This window comes from Dermacentor andersoni, chromosome 8 (genome assembly GCF_023375885.2).
Source record: "Dermacentor andersoni chromosome 8, qqDerAnde1_hic_scaffold, whole genome shotgun sequence".
NCBI classification, from domain to species: Eukaryota; Metazoa; Arthropoda; class Arachnida; order Ixodida; family Ixodidae; genus Dermacentor; species Dermacentor andersoni.
Genome location: NC_092821.1, coordinates 62,812,116 through 62,828,098, shown reverse-complemented (window position 1 = coordinate 62,828,098; position 15,983 = coordinate 62,812,116). Strand labels below are relative to the sequence as shown.

At 44.5% G+C, this 15,983-nt stretch overlaps 1 pseudogene; it reads left to right on the top strand.

The window, feature by feature from the left end:
- LOC140212830 (uncharacterized) overlaps positions 1-15,983 on the top strand; it is a 45,343-nt pseudogene that overhangs the window by 22,202 nt on the left and 7,158 nt on the right.

Below are 15,983 nucleotides of genomic sequence, written 5' to 3'. Positions count from 1 at the left end.
GAGTGCTCGCCCAAGCCAACATGCCGACTGTCCATAAATGGTGCCACTGCATACGCAGTATGGCAGCGCCCATAAAACGATGGTCTATAGTAGTAGCGTTTCCTTGCCTCCTCAGGTCACCTTTTCCCTATCCCGCCCCCCTTGTATTTGTATGAGAACTGTGAGCGAAGAGTGGCAAAGCTGTTATTCCCCCACTTTGCGATTGTGTCTGTTCTACCCATTCTCTGCCTCCTCTCCTGTTCCTGTCATCTATTCTATCTAGCTTCCCTCTGGACTTGCTTTTTAGTAGACAGGTAAGCGCACAGGGGGTCTTGGATTATTACAGCTGTGAAGAGGCAAATTGGCGATGCCCAGGGAGCTTCAGATGACATTGTGCACATTTGACACGATGTGGTGTAGAAGAGTTTCTCACATCTCTTTTCTTCTTGCCACGCTACTTCCATGCATATACACGCGCTCAACCACCTCTCGACACGGTGCGCCAGACAGCAGTGGGAAAGTCGAAGGAAGAGGCAAAGGAAACTTTGCTTTAAAAAGAAACCTAGGCGGTCACGATTAATCTGGAGTGCCCTACATTTGGCATTCCTCATAGCCTACAGCGCAGCGGGTGGATGGGAAAACCCATACGTTAATTGCACATTCTGTTTGATGTTAACATGACTTAGATTAGACAAATAATTATTGGAGTGTGTTAATGCTCTTTTGAAGTGCTGCCGAACACTTGCAACATCTTAAGGCTATGCTTTCTTTTTCAGAGGCCCTCCTGAGCGATTTCGTTTCCCGCTGCAAGACATTATACGGCACAGCATTCATGATATTCAATGTCTCGTGCCCTACAACACTTGGCAAACTATGCTCGCTCATTTGGACCACTTTGGGCACATTCGGCGTTTGTATTTGAGGGGGGGAATGGAAGCATTGTGCACCTCGTGTCAGCTGCAAACGGGCTGCCACGGCAGATAACTGAACGAGTCATCATGGCACAAAAGCTGAATCAGCTGATAGAAAGTCCCCTGTTATCTATTCAAAAAAGAGAGCTTTGCAATGAGTTAATTGGGCACCCACCCATAAAAAAGGGATTACATGTTTGCAATTTGTCTTTGTTAGGAAAGGAAAAAGTTACAGCTCTCAGTGCTAATGAACCGGAGAAACTTCACCATTCTTGTGGGATATTCATAACAAGGGCAGTAGAGTATGAGCGTTTCATTATGAAGAAACAAGTATTTCACAGCACTGCCTACCAAAGGGCAACAAAATCTGACACAAGGTTCATCAGAACAAACAGTGGCTGCTACAAATGCATCGAAAAGGTATTCTTTGTAAAAGAGGCACACATTTGTGCTCTCTACTGCAGGCCCCTAATTATTGCAGATGCAACTGCAGTGCCTCCTCACATTAAGGAATGCTTCTTGTCACCAGACATAAATTTAGATTTATTGCTTCCAGAGGAGTTGGCTGACACCTGTATGCATATCAATTTCACAAATGAAGGAAAAATATTCATTGGTGACTTGTCAAACAACATTGAATTTGGTTGTGAATGCATGAAGAGAGAGGGCGCATAAAGGAACGAGAATTTTTCACTCAGGGGGGAGAGGGATGTTAACACCAATGCACGCCACTAGGTACACATGCTGCGCTGTCGTCTCCATAGGCAAGCAGTGACCTTGTGCAAAGTTATGTCTGCTCACTGCATTGCTTTCTTATAAGCCTCCATTGACTGCATCAGTTTTGCTGTGGTGGACATAACATATGTGCGTTTAGTTAATTACTGTCCTAAGAAATTGTTTGACATAAAAGGCCTTGTTAATTTCAAACTTGCACCACAAGTTCAGGTAGTCGGCCAGCATCTTTACAGTGACGTGCCCAAGTAGTTATGTGAGGCGGTTCGGAGTAAATGCCTTACTGTGTGAATGTGCAGTGGCCTTGTGCACCAAAGCAGTACCTTTGCCCACATAGCCCTCAGCATGAGGCACTTTCGGACAAAATGTGGGAGGACAACCGTGCAACGTCCCTGCGCCTCACCCGCCGTGGTTGCTCAGTGGCTATGGTGTTAGGCTGCTGAGCACAAGGTCGCGGGATCGAACCCCGGCCACGGCGGCCGCATTTCGATGGGGGCGAAATGCGAAAACACCCGTGTACTTAGATTTAGGTGCACGTTAAAGAACCCCAGGTGGTCGAAATTTCCGGAGTCCTCCACTACGGCGTGCCTCATAATCAGAAAGTTGTTTTGGCACGTAAAACCCCATAATTTAATTTTTTTTCTCTGCTCCTCAGATCTTGCCCCCTGCGACTATTGTCCAAGGCTAAAGCAAGTGCGTAGCTTTTTCAATGTCATTTTTTCTTTTTCTGTAAAGCAGCATATTTTTGATATTTTTAATGACTCATTCATTGTTAACAGCTTTCATTTTTGAAATACAAGTCCGTTTGCTATTTTCTGTTGCCAATTACTGTCATTTTTTTCTTGTTTTGATTATATCAATGCATGGCCATAAAAAACTATATGAAACGTCTTACTTTTTGGCATGGAAGCCAAACGGTGGTTTTCTTTTCCATAGTAACTGGCATTGAGGAATGGCAATTGCTGAGGCACAGGCTACAATGTGTTTTTGTTGAGCCGTATCCTTGCAAGGGAGGTTGGCAAAGGTTCACATTATTACTCGCTATGATCGGCACTACTTGGATAAAGCTCCTGTGAGACAGCTGTTAAGCGTCAACAGTTTATTGCGCCTGTCGCGCGCTGAAGACAATGTCGCTGGCCATGATAATGAATATATACAGATGAAGAAGATGAAAGGGTAATATAATGCTTACAAAAATTCCCACGTGTGTGGAAGCGGCCAACCTAGCCGCTGGTTATGGCGGGAAACACCGTATGAAAGGTTTTAAACGCGAAACATGCACAATCTCTGTGGAACGGCAGCGGCCGTCCAAAGGCGGAACAACTGGAGTGACACGATAGTTAACTGGCGAAGTCTGTTCCCGAACAATGTAGGGCACCATAAAACGGGACTGAAATTTCTCGCACAATACAGGAGCGCGAACTGGGTCCACAGTAACACTTCGTCTCCAGGGTGTAAGGAAACGACACGGTGAGATGCATCATAGCAAACTTTGAGGTCTTGTTGACTAGCGTCGGTGTTGAGGCGAACACGTTGGCGAACCCGGGCAACGCGCAAAACGAACTGCTCACACACTGATGTGGACGAAGGCACGGGGACACCGAAGAAAGAAGCGTCGAGGATAGTGAGCGATCGGCGACCATACACGGGGAAAAATGGCGAGTATCCCTTAGTGCATTGGGCGGCCGTGTTGTATGCGAAAGTGACGAATCGTAGAATGATATCCCAATTGGTGTGGCCAGGGTTGATGTACCCAGCACCTCCACCACTTGCGAGGCAGCTGTTAAGCCTCAACAGTTTATTGCGCCGGTCGCGCGCTGAAGACGATGACTCTGGCCATGATGACGAATATATACAGATGAAGAATATGAAGAAGTAATATAATGCTCACACTCGGAACATGACATGCTAGAGCTTGCCTGGTTTAATTGTTTAGTTGAATGGAACAAACATCAAAAAACACAATTCCAGCAATGAAAAATGTGCAGGTCTTCGCTGTATCTTGCAACTCTGTGCTGCCATTCTTAAAAATCCAGGGGAGCCAGATTTCTCCTTGTTCCCGCCAACAAATGTCCCCTAAGAAATAACATTACAGTTCTTGTCAACCTGGCACAATCTAGAGGTACTGCGTTCATGCCAAAATAATTACACTTTTGATGTGTCTGTGACAAATGAAAGTGAAACTTGTCCTTGGCACAAAAAGGGTTAGAAGAAAGCCTCTTTAGAATATAGAGGAGGTAAACAGGAAAACAAATGAAGCACTGAGGGCACTCGGAGGAGTGTACTGTGTCTCGGGCAATGTTCGTTGTGGGTAATTAATATTCGGCAATGCTTCACTAAATGTGCGAATAAAAAAAAGCTATTCTAATTCATTTTGGGTCTCGTAAATGCACCATACTTTAGGAGGTAGGTGACAAGAATGCTAACGCAAGTGGTTGGATAGTGCCTCTGAGTTGGTAGAACATTGTACTGAATAGTGCACACATAGTGATTACATGATTTTACTTCATGCCATTGCAGCTTCAGCATTTCTTGCACTTTATCCGAAAATGTGGCTATGACGCGTTAGAGATATTGAAATCCCAGAGTAGGCCTCATCTCAAGTAGCTTTAAAAAGTTGTGTTGGAAAAAGCAGCGTGGTTAAAATAAAGTAGCCAGCATGGTGCAGGCAGAATGAAAACATCTAGGAAATTCAAAGATTTCTCTTCAACAAATTGAGACAAGTATAAAGAATAACACGTAAAATCAGCAATGCCGTACAGGCCTGAACAATCCTGAATAACAAGACCAAAATTCTGAAGAAATGTGGTGAAGAAATGGACGTGACGGTTCATGGATATAGATTAATTACAATTGAGAAAGTCACTGACATTCTAGCAAAGATGTCAATGATGTCAACCATCGGCTTTGACGGTTTGGCCAGGTATTGAAAAATGGTAGCTGCTGCTTAAGAACTGAAAGCTGGGCTAGGTGATATTGATTCACATTGAAACTTCAGTGTAAAATGGACATGGAGCAACCAACAGATGGACATTGGTATCCGTGTTTACTTTGTTCTCTTTGCCCTTTTTGCACCTAAACATCAACATGACAGCTCTTATATTGGCAAAGAGATATTGACAACTAGCTTTGGTGGCAAGAAGGACTGTGGTCTGCCTAAGAGGTAGCAATACTGTCACGTGGTCGTGACGTCAAAGAACACAGTAGCAATACTGTGAAAGGCAAAAACTAGCTTTTATTGGGCGAACCTGTGCCCACAAAACAGGCTACACTTAAAGCACAACGAGAGCGGCGAACACAGTCGGCGATCGTCGTAAATCTGATCAGCGGGTCAAGTGCGTCGGCTTTTATACAACAGTCATCGAAGGTTCCAGACTAATCGTTGGGACCCGCATGCCTTCCACAAAGTTCTACAACATTCGAGTCACGCGATGAAATCAGATAATACAAGGTTCGGCGACAACAGATAGCGGATAGAAGCATCGATAACTTTCCAGAAACTTCGGATACATGCAGACGCGTCCCGTGCTGTGCGATAACATTTGTTAGGTGGCGAAACGTGGTTGCCCGTTAAATATAAGTACACGTGTCAATACCCCCCTCTTAAAAAAAATACATCGTCCCGATGCTACAAATAAAAGGGAACGAAACACAAAAGGACACTTATTAAACATAAGTAACAAAACAACGAAAAGAAATCAAGTCCAAAGGTCAGTTACGCGAAGTCCCAAAGTTCGTCAACGCTGGTGGTAAGGCTTGAGTCGCACAACGTGCACAATTTCAGGTCGTGAGCGGCGCCGCTGTGACAGCGAAATGCCGTCTGGCACGACCTCATAGTGCAGGGCGCCAATACGTCGGATGATCTTGTACGGTCCGAAATACCGACGCAAGAGCTTCTCGCTCAGTCCTCGTCGGCGTATAGGGGTCCAAACCCAAACACGGTCACCGGGCTGGTACTCGACGAAGCGTCGTCGGAGGTTGTAGTGTCGGCTGTCGGTCCTCTGCTGGCTCTTGATTCGCAGGCGGGCGAGCTGTCGGGCTTCTTCGGCGCGCTGGAGGTAGCTAGCGACGTCAACATTCTCTTCGTCAGTTACGTGCGGCAGCATGGCGTCAAGCGTCGTCGTCGGGTTCCTGCCGTAAACCAGCTTAAACGGCGTGATCTGTGTTGTTTCGTGCACCGCCGTGTTGTACGCAAAGGTTACGTACGGCAGGGCCGCGTCCCACGTCTTGTGTTCGACGTCGACGTACATTGCTAGCATGTCGGCGAGGGTCTTGTTCAGGCGATCCGTGAGACCATTCGTCTGCGGATGGTAGGCAGTTGTCCTCCTGTGGCTTGTCTGGCTGTATTGCAGAATGGCTTGGGTGAGCTCTGCTGTAAAAGCCGTTCCTCTGTCGGTGATGAGGACTTCTGGGGCACCATGTCGCAGCAGGATGTTCTCGACGAAAAATTTCGCCACTTCGGCTGCGCTGCCTTTTGGTAGAGCTTTAGTTTCAGCAAAGCGGGTGAGATAGTCCGTCGCCACGACGATCCACTTATTCCCTGATGTTGATATCGGAAACGGCCCCAACAAATCCATCCCAATCTGCTGGAATGGTCGGCGAGGAGGTTCGATCGGCTGTAGTAATCCTGCTGGCCTTGTCGGTGGTGTCTTGCGTCGTTGACAGTCTCGGCATGTCTTGACGTAACGGGCGACGTCGGCCGTCAGACGCGGCCAATAATACCTTTCCTGTATTCTCGACAGCGTCCGGGAGAATACGAGGTGCCCAGCGGTTGGATCGTCGTGTAGGGCGTGCAGTACTTCTGGACGCAGCGCTGACGGTACAACAAGAAGGTAGCTGGCGCGGACTGGTGAGAAGTTCTTCTTCACGAGCAGGTTGCTTTGTAGCGTGAACGACGACAACCCGCGCTTAAATGCCCTAGGGACAACGTCGGTGTTCCCTTCCAAATACTCGACGAGGCCTTTTAGCTCCGGGTCTGCTCGTTGCTGTTTAGTGAAGTCTTCCGCGCTTATTATCCCAAGGAAGGCGTCGTCGTCCTCGTCGTCTTGCGGCGGGGGATCGATGGGGGCGCGCGATAAGCAGTCGGCGTCGGAGTGTTTTCTTCCGGACTTGTATATTACCGTGACGTCATATTCTTGTAGTCTGAGGCTCCACCGCGCCAGCCGTCCTGAAGGGTCCTTTAAGTTAGCTAGTCAACACAATGCGTGATGGTCACTGACGACTTTGAATGGCCTGCCATAGAGGTAAGGGCGGAATTTAGCTATAGCCCAAATGATGGCGAGGCATTCCTTTTCAGTCGTAGAATAGTTGCTTTCTGCTTTTGAAAGCGATCGGCTAGCATACGATATCACCATTTCAAGCCCTTCTTTCCTCTGGACTAGGACGGCACCGAGGCCTAGGCTACTGGCGTCATTGTGGATTTCGGTATCGGCGTCCTCGTCGAAGTGTGCAAGTACCGGCGACGACTGCATGCGTCGTTTAAGTTCTTGAAATGCCTTGGCCTGCGGCGTTTCCCATTTGAACGCGACATAACTTTTGGTTAGATGTGTTAGCGGCTCCGCGATGCGTGAGAAGTCCTTGACAAAGCGCCCATAGTAGGCACACATGCCAAGGAATCTGCGCATTGCCTTCTTGTCGGTTGGCTGCGGGAACTTTGCGATGGCAGCTGTCTTCTGTGGGTCGGGGCGTACTCCTGATTTGCTGATCACGTGGCCTAGGAACAAAAGCTCATCGTAAGCTAAGCGGCACTTTTCCGGCTTCAGAGTGAGCCCTGATGACTTGATGGCTTCTAACACTGCCGCAAGCCGCCTAAGGTGATCGTCGAAATTTCTGGCGAAGACAACGACGTCATCCAGGTAAACAAGGCACGTCTGCCACTTCAGTCCGGCTAACACCGTGTCCATGACGCGCTGAAACGTTGCAGGAGCCGAGCACAGTCCGAATGGCATGACCTTGAACTCGTAGAGGCCGTCTGGCGTGATGAAGGCAGTCTTTTCGCGATCTCTCTCGTCGACGTCTATTTGCCAGTAGCCAGACTTGAGGTCCATCGACGAGAAGTATTTAGCGTTGCAGAGCTGATCCAATGCGTCGTATATCCGTGGTAGGGGGTACACATCCTTCTTCGTGATCTTGTTCAGTCGACGATAATCGACGCAGAAGCGTAGGGTTCCGTCCTTTTTCTTTACCAGGACTACAGGAGAGGCCCACGGGCTTTTCGACGGCTGGATGATGTCGTCGCGCAGCATTTCGTCGACTTGTTGCCTAATAGCTTCACGTTCTCGCGTCGAAACTCGGTAAGGGCTCTGGCGGAGTGGTCGAGCGCTCTCTTCGGTTATTATGCGATGCTTTGCAACTGGTGTTTGTCGAATCCTCGATGACGTCGAAAAGCAGTCTTTGTATCGTCGGAGAAGACTTCTGATTTGTTGCTGCTTACTCATAGGAAGACTTGGATTCACGTCGAAGTCTGGTTCGGGGAAAATGCTCATCGGGGTAGATGCGGCTGAATCCGAGAGGACAAAGGCATTGCTGGTTTCCACAATTTCCTCGATGTATGCGATTGTCGTGCCCTTGTTGATGTGCTTGAACTCTTGGGCGATGTTGGTGTCTTCCGAGTGAGGGCTTGGGTCACGGCTTTGTGGGGGCGTCCGGTACATGAACGCAAAGCACCTCCACCAGATGTCACGTGGTCGTGACGTCAAAGAACACAGTAGCAATACTGTGAAAGGCAAGAACTAGCTTTTATTGGGCGAACCTGTGCCCACAAAACAGGCTACACTTAAAGCACAACGAGAGCGGCGAACACAGTCGGCGATCGTCGTAAATCTGATCAGCGGGTCAAGTGCGTCGGCTTTTATACAACAGTCATCGAAGGTTCCAGACTAATCGTTGAGACCCGCATGCCTTCCACAAAGTTCTACAACATTCGAGTCACGCGATGAAATCAGATAATACAAGGTTCGGCGACAACAGACAGCGGATAGAAGCATCGATAACTTTCCAGAAACTTCGGATACATGCAGACGCGTCCCGCGCTGTGCGATAACATTTCTTAGGCGGCGAAACGTGTTTGCCCGTTAAATATAAGTACACGTGTCAATACAGTATGCACAAAGCTTTAAGCATTAGGGCCCTGAAGGAAGACTGAGTTGCTGAAAGGGCAACTTAGAAGCAACTGACCAATGAGTTAATCTACAAATATAGCAACAGACAGAAGGATAATGAAGGTGGGAATGCTAATCAGGTATTCTCTGTTTGTGTTCGTTGTATTCTACATAATTTGAAAGCATAAAAAAGAAAATTTTCATCACGATATTGTATTGCTGGTGATAGGTGACACTTTGATATTGCTTATTTGATCAAACATATTATATGAGGTGTAACTGTAAATGGGAAGAGAGCGAGCGGTCTGGGTCAGAGAATAAACGGGCATAGCCGATATTCCAAAATACATTAAGAGAAACGAATGTAGCTTGGCAGGCCATGTAATGTGTAGGGCAGATAAACGGTCGACCATTTGGAGTTAAAGAATGTGCGTGACAAGGGAAGTGAAGTGCAGTCGAAAATGGCAGAAAATGAGGTGGGGTGGTGAAATGATGAAATTTGCAGCTGCCAGTTCAAGTAAGGTAGTGCAAGACGGGTAATTGGAGATCACTTGGAGACTGCTTCGTTCTGCGGTGGCCATAAACAATTTGCTGATAGTTTCGACAATTTGATTATGCGCAACAAAAAATAATATTTTGTAAACAGGAGGCAGCTTTATTTTACCTATGTTAACTAAAGTACCTTTCCTAAATTTTGTTGAAGCTGTCATATCTGCATTTCATTTGCTTGCATTTTAAATAGCTTGTGTTGTTGTCTGCCTGTTTTTATCCTCTTGTGTCTTTTGAGATTCATGCTCAACTGTAGAGGGAGTAGTAGATGCAATAATGTTTTAATGCCCAAATGGCATTAGGGTGGGTATTGTATGTATGTAGGAGTACTGTAATAGCAAATATTGGCCATTGTCTTCCTTCCATAATTTTTGTTTTGAACTTGTATAGCATTTTCTTTTGAGGTGCTAAAATTTTTTTGTCAGATAACACTTTTTAAGCATGGTTGTTTCTTTGGTACTGTAATTTCCATATGATTCACTAAGTGGTATTATGAAGCGCCTGGCAGTATAGTCATATATGCTTTTATTCTGCTTCTTCTGCTACCCGCCATGATTGCTTAGTGGCTGGGGTATTCGGCAGCTAAGCACGAGGTCACGGGATCGAATACCGGCCATGGTGGCTGCATTTCGATGGGTGTAAAGTACGAAAACACTCGTGTACTTATTAGATTTACGTGCGCATTCAAGAACCCAAGGTGGTCCAAATTTCAGGCATCCCCCACTATAGTGTGCCTCATAATCAGATCGTGGTTTTGGCATGTAAGATGCCACAATGTAATATAATTTGCTTCATATGCTTGGTGTTCACAGGAAGCCTGCAAGGAAACTGAAGCAAGAGTTTTTTTTCTCTCGCAGTTTAGTGCTATGTGCGCTCCTAAATTTTGTCTTTCAGTGCAGTCATTACATTAGAGCCTCTTTGAATGCTGGCATATGAAGTTCCTTTGTGCTTACGAAGTTGGAGCTTAAACGAGTTTGTGCTATTAGCAGATGACATTTTCAGTGCTATGAGCACCATCAATGCCTCTTCCTCGGTCGCATGTCATGTACTGTTGGTACAAGTTTGAGAAGTGTATGAATACCAAACAACCCCATTTAGCTGCTATAGGTTCTGTTGGTAGAGGATAATGCCAGTTCCAAGAGTGAAACATCCATGCTGAATTCGGGAAGCATGAGAACATGGTCTAAATATATGGCGTTTACTTAGTTCTCCTAAACTTAGTGGGCTAGAGTAGCTCATTTGTGATGAATTGATGTTGCTTGGTGCCGCTTTGTCGGCTTAAATTGCTGCCCTATAGGGTAGCAGTTTTCACGTGACAAGCCTGTTACATGCTGCTGCATCGCAGTTTACATGCTAGTTGCGATGATCCTGCTCAAAATTTTCGGCATTTATTTTATGGTATTTTAGTTCAGTGGGTACTGACAGGAGCTAACAAAATGTAATTCCGTGAGAACGTTTTCCAGTATGGCAGCCTAATCCAGTTCTCTTAGTCTCACATTATGTGATCTGCACAGTGTATATTTTTGTGGGAGGGAGAGAGAAAAAAAAAGAATTATGTTTATTAATAAATAATGAAAGGCAACCCCTATGGAACTTGTGATGAAGTGCGCATATTACGTTAATTGTTTCACTCAACAGGTATAGAATCAAGCTGTCGTATATGGTGTTCTGGTGGGTAGGGGTACCTCTTGGAAGGATAATCATTTAGCGTAAGAATTGAGCTCTGTATCCCAGCAAGGAAGGTCTTTTGCAGTAAGGAGAGGGCAGGGCATTTCGATAGCAAATGCTGGGCTGGAGCTAGCTCATCCGTGTCGCAAGTGCCACAGGTTGGGTCTAGCGGCTTGTCAATGTATTAAGCTCTGAATGGTAAGCTGAATCTACAGCTCTTTTAAAGGTTCAGCTTGCAAGCATTTCAGCGCATGGGAAACATAACAGTCCTGTCAATGTGACCAATGGTTTGCAAGTGCTACTTGCTGCTTTACTATGCATTGTGAGAAAGCAACAAATCTGCTCTGCTACTTTTGTGTCTCTTGACAATGCATCCAAACTCTACAGATGCAGTGTTGCAGCAATTTATATTCAGCTGTTAACTTCAGCATGCACGTCTGCTTTTTCGATTGAGATATTTTTTTCAATTCTCTACAGTAACAGTATATTGGCGCTTTCTGTGAATGAGCATCAGCACCTTTAAATGCACCTAAGGTGCTCTTACATGTTATTCTGTCCGCCCACTGCAAAGCACATGATTAGTGAGCCTGTTTCTCTACAGTATTTTTCATCATTGCATTGTAGCATTAAGGTCTAAAATAGTTCAAGTCCTGGAACATTCCTTGTTTGCCTAAACTGAAAAGATAACGTTTCACCTGTTATATGTATTTTGAGTGTATGGAATGTTGAATAAAGAATGCTAACAAGATCAAACTTTCGGAAGAACTTATTCTTGGCTTAGTTGCTGTTTACTGAAAGACGTGTATTTACCAAAACAATGACGTAGCATAGACAGGAAGATCATGGCCTCAAATCACCGATTTTGAAGCGCACCATTCTGTTCTAAAATAAGTCCAGTGTTTTATTTGCTCGAGTCCGTTGCCGGGTTAGTTGGTTTGTATTCATAATAGACACGGAGTAGTGCGATATGACAGGGACGAAGACTAAGAAGTGGCATACACAGGGCTATTTCGTTGTGTATGCGTCTTCCTAATCTTGGTCCCTGTCGTATTGCACTTTCAGACAAAAGATGTGGTAAATAGTTTCAAACTGCACAGAACCTGAAGTGAGATTTTGGAGGAAATTGAAAGGCCATAATTTATGGTGATCGAATCGAACACATTGTTTGTGGTTCAAATGGGAATTGCCAAGTTTAGATCGCCCGGCAATGTAGTGAGAAATGGGATTTTGTGACACTTTACAGTGAAACAGTGCTAGGGCTGAATTCTTACCACGCGACTTCTATAGTCAGCATATTATTTTAAGCGGTATTCCTTATATTTTGTAGGAGTTTGTGCTTTATTCCACGCATACTGTGACATAAAAGAAATACGTGTTTAGAAGCTGTGCCGCCTATGTGGCAGCGAATGCAATGGTAAAACTGGCATCCCTCCGTGCGTAGAGATGTGCATTATGCTGTTTTGCAGATTCTTATAAATGTAAGTTCTTAAGCGCAGTCAGGCTAAAATTCTTTGCTCCAGGTCGCTTAAGTTTTCAAGAAACGATATGCTTCTGCATGGCGACATGCTGAACTGCGCGTCACTTGTCAAAGTACAGTTCTCTGTAGTAAAAGGATCATTTCGCATTTGAAAATGTAGATTTTTTGTTAGAGAGTATATGGCTTGACTTGTATATGACCAAAGCATATGGACAGGAAACCATGAAGACATCAATGTTACTATTGCAGAAATAGTTGAATAGTTCTACGAGCATGAACCGCGTAAACATTGACTTGATAAACAATATTATTTCTTATGGCTAAGGTCGCTCTGGTCAACTTCCGATAAATGCTGGTGTAAATTGCCATGGCATTTGCCTATCATTGTTTCCAGCATAGGAAATACACATGGTTGCAATTGCATATTGAAAAATTCTGCTTAAAAATGTTCAATGTTCGTGTCACCTTTCCAGTATTGAAGAGCCTTGACCAGAAAAGCCTGAACTATTATTGCATTTGAAAAAATGGGTACGACATAACTTGGTTGTTGGTATCTTTAATGACTGCGCACAATTGACTCTAGCACAATTTAGTTTTATTAAGCACAAGGCAATGCACCCTCTTGTAACAGTAGTCCTGATACTGAACACTAATTGTGATTTGTGATTGATTGGGAGACCATTAGCATACGCTCGGTCACCTCGTGTGCAGCAGTGTTTTGCAATTGTAGCTGTTTACACTACATTGAACAGCATTACTTCAGTGCTGTGACTATACCCGAGTTGGTGCTGACACCATTTGATGAAGTCAGATGTTGTGGAGTCGAAGTGTGTTTGTTGGGTGTTTATTGCGTTTGTTGAACTATGTGGTTCAGTTTTATTTTCACCCATAAAAAATGAGAAACCATTTTATTCATAACATATTTATGCTTAAAATTCCAATTGTATGGCTTCCTGATTTATGCACAACTGAATGAAAATTGAGCTTCATATTCCAGCATGTAAGATGCTACTGTAAGCTTTTCACTTAATTGTGCTTAAATTGGCATTTAAAGCAGTCAAACTTGGTGTATCAAAAATTAGTTGCTTTCTTCCAGATACACTGTCACTTTTCATGTTCAGTATGTTGCTTGCTGCTACAGACTGTCACCCATCAAAGCTACCACTCCTTAAAGTACACTCACCATTCTTGTTACCGACCCACTATCTGGCTCTAGCTATTTCCCAGCATAGCACACTGCAGCCGATCATCCTTCACACTATACCCGTCTACTGCCCATTCCTTCCCACCATGACTGCAATGGTGGGCACAGCCTCCCACCATAGTAGAACGTTACCCACCATCCTTTACACTACGCCCACCATACTGTTTGCAGCTTCCCAGCATTGCCCACCATGGAGGGCACAGCCTCCCAGCATTGCCCACTATTTTCACCATGACTTCCACTATGCCCCTTATGATTTCCAATATACCCATTATTACTTTAGTATCCACAATGCTAGATTTTCCGATAGCGATAACGCGGTCAAAAAACACAAAGGGCGCATTGTATATCATTTACGCCAGCGTTCAGTATATTTGCTTCCGAAACGCGTATTGCACAAGAAGCTTTTCACGTATTTTCAAGCAAAGTCTCCGTGACACTCACATCTAGGAGACATAAGAGTAAATAATTTAGTGCCATTCTTTCATCTTTGGCAAAATAAATGTATATTTATGCGCATTAGGAAATGCCCATCCCTTTACCTGCTAATATATTAGCATTGCTGACCCTCAGGCTTCCAGTTGGCCGCTAATCAATATAGCTCTTCATATTCATTTTGATGTGATCCTCTGAAATGAGAAAATAAAATTTATGTCTTTCCAGTCTCCCACGATCAGTTGTTATAAGTAGCCTACTTAATACACACAAAACGCGCTACTGAAATAGAATGCAAGGATCCTTGCAGGCTGTTTTTTACGGGTGTGAGTGTGTGTATTTTTATCAAATTAATTTTTCATCAGGGCGCCTTAAGCACACTTTCCACTGCACTCACATCAGATTGATCTGCTAGCTTACTCACTTTGCAAGCAATGCGTGGGAAATGGAAGACCACAACTGAAATATTAAATGAAATTATGGGGTTTTACGTGCCAAAACCACTTTCTGATTATGAGACACGCCGTATTGTAGGGATCCGTAAATTTCGACCACCTGGGGTTATTTAACGTGCACCTAAATCTAAGTACACGGGTGTTTTCGCATTTCGCCCCCATCGAAATGCGGCCGCCGTGGCCGGGATTCGATCCCGCGACCTCGTGCTCAGCAGCCCAACACCATACCCACAGACTGCAACTTGAACAGCAAGTGTGCTTTGATGAAGACCTTGATCTTTACGCAACAATCTGTTTACTATAAGCATCTATTTACCACAGCCACAGAGGCGTAGGCAATGCAGAGTGTAGCTGTTACGTCACAAAATATGTAAAAATAAAAACGTTATTGCTTACAATTATCAGGCACGCAGGATTCTTATTACCTGGATATATGGGAGTTGAAAGCAAGAACTATGCATAATTGAAGTTCGTTACAGACACATATCATTGCACAATATAAGCAACGCCTCGTAGAAGTCACTGGGCAACATTTACAGATAAAACATACGCCTGAGAGTGGCTTCCGTTAGTGAATGAGCAAGTTAATGAGCAACGAAAAGAAAAGAACCTTCCGTATCACGTAATCGAAGGCCAATCTTAAAACGGTTATTGCTTAATAGAACATTCATTACTGAGGACGACTGAACGAGAGATCGTTAACGTAAAATGAGTTTATCGATGAGAATTATATGATTGTAAGCTTATAAAAAACAAACATCTCATCTTGCAACCAGATAACTGCATGACCACAAGGCTTCTTTAAGTACACATGTTGTAGGGGTACCATTGTATTTCCAGAAGATTGAAGAAATGATATTATTCTGTAGAAGCGCCATTGAAGGAATTAGTTTGTAGTAAGCAAAACACTATACAACACCTGCGTATCCTATCGCTTCATGCACTTGTGTTCACCCGAGAAGCCGTTTTAGAAACTAAATAGAGGCTAAAGCGCTTCAACATTGGTCGCCTAGCATCCGGTCAATGTTTTTGACCAGGTAGTCAGTATGGACTCCACAATATGAAACCTTTTAGCTATGAACAGGCGGATAAAGTATCATTTAGGTCAGTGCACCTAAAAAAGCTTATACTTTGTCAATACCTGCGTTTTAATAAAAAAATACTGATGGATCTAGCCACCACTTTAGTGCTGTGGCCACTTCGTAAAACAATTGGTTCGTTTTCATGGAGCCTGGAGAGAGACAACTTACACGACAATAGCTGGGCACAAGCAAGCACAGCAAACCTAGGCATTGGGGCTTATTTCTTTTTTAAAAACGGTCACGCCTGCCATGCAGCTGTTCATACGAGGTTTTCCTCATTCCATTGTGTTTACAACATTCGTAGTGACCTCGAACAGTTGTCACATGTTCACCTGCAAAGAACCGCCATCAGAAATAGCGAACATATATTATACGCCTGTCACATGAGTCA